Source organism: Schistocerca nitens, chromosome 8 (assembly GCF_023898315.1).
Source record: "Schistocerca nitens isolate TAMUIC-IGC-003100 chromosome 8, iqSchNite1.1, whole genome shotgun sequence".
Lineage (NCBI taxonomy): Eukaryota > Metazoa > Arthropoda > Insecta > Orthoptera > Acrididae > Schistocerca > Schistocerca nitens.
In genome coordinates, this window is record NC_064621.1 from 434,761,985 (window position 1) to 434,766,446 (window position 4,462).

The following is a 4,462-nucleotide window of genomic DNA, read 5'->3' on the forward strand; positions in this document are numbered from 1 at the left end:
TTGTAGTTCCTCCTTTCATGATTTCTTCACAGCTACCTACTTTGTACCTATGGTTTCCTTCCCAACTTCCATGATGGCTCTTTTTAGAGATGTCCTTTTCTCTTCAATTAGCTATTACTAGCTGAAACTTGTTACAGAACTCAATTAGTCTTTCTCCTCTCTCATTCCTTGTCTCAAGCCCATATTCTCCTGTAACCTTTCCTTCTACTCCTTCCCCTACAACTGCATTCCAGTCTCCCATGACTATTAGATTTTCATATCCCTTTACATACTGTATTACCCTTTCAATATTCTCATACACTTTCTCTATCTCTTCATCTTCATCTTGCAACATTGGCATGTATACCTGATCTATTGTTGTTGTTGTTGGTTTGCTATCGATTCTGATAAGAACAACCCTATCACTGAACTGTTCACAGTAACACACTCTCTGTCCTACCTTCCTATTCATAACGAATCCTACTCCTGTTATACCATTTTATGCTACTGTTGACTTTCGTTCCATTGCCAAGGAATGAAAGGCTCTGAATGACAGCGAAACGTATTCATCCCATCTCTCGTCTGTACCAGAGCTGATGGGGAATGCTTTGTGTCCATGAGGCCTCAGTCCTTTGTAGAGCATTTAGGGAAACAAGTTCGGGGAGGTAGCGGGCTTGTCAAAAATGCGGTCCGTGTCAGTCTTGATAAAAACAGCATCATCTGCCCAGTCACGGGCATTACTCGCTTGTAAGAAGCTGATTAGAAATTCTTGTCGTCTTTCCACTTCACTTCCATGACACCTACTATATCTAGATTGAGCCTTTGCGTTTCCCTTTTCAGATCGTTTTAGTTTCCCTACCATGTTCAAGCTTCCGACTTTCCACACCCCGACTCGTAGAACATTATCCTTCCATTAATTATTCAATCTTCTTCTCATAGTAAGCTCCCCCTTGGCAGTCCCTCCCGGAGGTCCGAATGGGGGACTATTCAGGAAGCTTTTGCCAATGGAGAGATCATCATGACACTTCTTCAGTTACAGCCCACATGTACTGTGGATACACATTAAGTGTCTTTTATGAATGGTTTCCATTGCCTTCTGCATCCTCATGCCATTGATATTTAGCTGATTCGTCCGCCTTTAGTGGCAGTTTCCCGCCATCTTTGACAAGGCCATTGGCAGAATGAGGGGTGACTTCTTATGCCAAAAGCTTCGACCACCAATGCTGATTATTAACGAAAATTTAAGCAGTAACGGGATTCGAACCTGAGACCGAAGACCTTCTGATTATGAATGAAGGCGCTACCCCTAGATAGCAATTGTGATAGAAGGTGGGCCATTAGCTGTCTTTTGAAGTTTGAAACTATTTTAATTTGCCTAATTTTTTAAGAAAGATTGTTCGAAAGTCAGGTTAATGATACAGAAAATAATTTAGAGAACACATCATTGTGGTACAGAGATGATTATACTTTGTTGAGTATTTCTGTTGTGTAGTTCAGATAGAAGCACAAGGATTGAAGATAAATAGGAAGGAGTGCAGTGATTGAGATGACGCTATAGTAAACACAGAGTATGATAATCTCTATTCATATTGACATGTAAACATGACAATCGAGCATAGGCGGGAATGATATGGTCGAAATAGCATACATCGCCAGTTCCAGGAAAATGTGAGCTGTCATACAAAAGTCCTTGAAGAATAAGATCACCATAATCATGGATGAGGAGTATTAGTGACTGTATGCATTCCTTGTTAAGCTTGAGAGGAAATACTTTTTGTGTTTGCGCAGTGAATGAAGTGATACTGACACATTCTCACTGACTGCAGTTGTGTGTTCAGTCCAGTATAGGTGATCATCAAGGACTATTGCAAAATTCCTTGCAGAAGAAAGAAAAGGTGATTTCTGCGCTGTTCAGGATTAAAGGTGGAAGAGACACTCTGAACTGAGGAGAAATAAGTCTTCTGTGAGCGATGAAGACTGCTTTCATTTTAGATGAGTTGAGTTACAAACTTATGTTCTGTGCTCACTCTGATAAAGCAAGTGAATCAGCATTTACGTTTTTGATGGCTGTGTGCAGATTTGTTGGTCTTGCAGTTAGGTACAACTGAAGGTCATCAGTGTCTAAATACTTGCAATGTGAGATGGTAGTCGATACATCATTAGCATACAATGAGAAAACAAATGGGCCACATTCTGACCATTGTAGGACTTCTGATACTGCATTCTTCCATTGTGACCTCTCTGTTCCGATTATTCACACTGTTGGCAGGATGTAAGATATGAGTGGAACCATTGTACAGCAGTTGAAGAAATTTTTGACTTTTGAGTTCAGTAAGTAGAATATCAAAGTCGACAGAGTCGACAGCTTTGCTGAAACCCAAAAAGCACCTAATAGTGACCTCTTGTTTGTCCATAGCTTACTTGAATTCTGTGCAGGTAAATGGTGAAATAACCCCCACCCCACCCCCAGATATGGTAAAGTTAACATTTATTAAAAAATGAAACAGCGATAATGACAGAATCAGGACTGACCATAAGCATCAGCAAAGACATTAATTATGAATGTGCAGTAAGGCGCAGACAAATGAACAAAAAACATCATTCACTTTTTTGTACATGATTTTGTTTCACTCTCTCGTATGTAGAAGGATGGTTAAGATGTATTGCTTGGAGTGTGTCACACTATGAGTGTTTTGTGTTATATGTGATTCTGAATAAGAGAAGACTTAATAACAGTATTAAGTATTCTTATTGAAGTGAAGTGTATCCAAGTTGGGAGGAATTCCTTCATGTTTGATATTCTCTTGAGAGGCACTGGTGTTCTTTGGAGTCAGCCACCTGCATCTACAATTTAAATGTAAGAAAGGAAGTTCACCATCATCTTTTCGCAAGATGAACATGAAGACAACAAATATAATTTATATATATATATATATATATATATATATATATATATATATATATATATATATATATATAAAATGGAAAAATTAAACGATAGTACAATTGCATTATTATTAAATGTACTATGTGTACAAAATTTTGCTATCGTTCATTCACTTTAACTTACATCATTTCTCCTTTTTTCTATGTCCATCACTATATATATATATATATATATATATATATATATATATATATATATAGTACATTTAATAATAATGCAATTGTACTATCGTTTAATTTTTCCATTTTAATTATATTTTTTTAGTATTATAATACAACTGGTGACCTAAGTACCACGACTTCAGGACACCAGTTGTTAACTACTGTTATAATAAGAAATTCCTGTGATATTGATACTAGTCATAAAAACTAATTGTCTGTATTTTATGTTTGCTTGAATCATAAAAGGGACCAAGTAAAGCATAAAGGCATAAACTGAGGAGAAATTTTTGAAAAGGAATAAGACTTAGTCCTAGGTTACGTACAATTTTCCATAGTAAACGGTTTTGTTCAGCACAGCAAAGGTAGGAAAGCTATGCAAGTTACTTGAATGGTTACACTTGGTGGCACCTCCTTTGATGTAGATAGAAACCTTTTCCTCATTATTATTTCCTTGAGCTTTATTGTGGAAAATTTAGAGCAATGTTTCAGTGTGATACGCATTGTCAGTAAAACATAAAGAAAAGTGATGTATCACGGAGCAAATACCGTCCACACTGGCGGAATGTTACGTGATACCACGTACTTATACGTTTGTGACTATTACAGCGCCACGTATCGCAAAGTGGTCCAACTAAAACATTCATATTTCTTTACATACTACACGAATATGTGATAAAAATGGGGTTTCCTATTTAAATAACCGCAGTTGATATCCGTTTGACCTATGGCAGCACCATCTAGCGGACCAACCATAGCGTCATCTGGTTCCCCCTTCAAGCTAGATAAGTTTCGTTCTTTGTATTTTTTTAGTTTGACGTTTATTTTCTTGGGATATTTGGCCTGGTCACGATCAATTGAGCACCCTGTATACAATTTAAACGAGCCTTCCTCAACAAATACTGGTCCGAGGCAGAACAAGAAAGACTCCAATGGGAGGTTTTCAACCCTGCACCATTCAATGCAAATACGATGGTCGACACAAATACCTTGAAAAATGAAACTTCCTGGCAGATTAAAACTATGTGCCCGACCGAGACTCGAACTCGGGACCTTTGCCTTTCACGGGCAAGTGCTCTACCAACTGAGCTACCGAAGCACGACCCACGCCCGGTACTCACAGCTTTACTTCTGCCAGTACCTCGTCTCCTACCTTCCAAACTTTACAGAAGCTCTCCTGCGAACCTTGCAGAACTAGCACTCCTGAAAGAAAGGATATTGCGGAGACATGGCTTAGCCACAGCCTGGGGGATGTTTCCAGAATGAGATTTTCACTCTGCAGCGGAGTGTGCGCTGATATGAAACTTCCTGGCAGATTAAAACTATGTGCCCGACCGAGACTCGAACTCGGGACCTTTGCCTTTCGTGGGCAAGTGCT

The 4,462-nt window shown here is 38.7% G+C and overlaps 1 non-coding gene across 1 annotated transcript; it reads right to left on the bottom strand.

Moving 5' to 3' along the window:
• Positions 1-4,109: 4,109 nt before the first annotated feature.
• On the bottom strand, positions 4,110-4,184 carry Trnas-uga (transfer RNA serine (anticodon UGA)). Its single transcript has one exon. It is a non-coding gene; the product is annotated as a tRNA-Ser (tRNA).
• Positions 4,185-4,462: the final 278 nt, after the last annotated feature.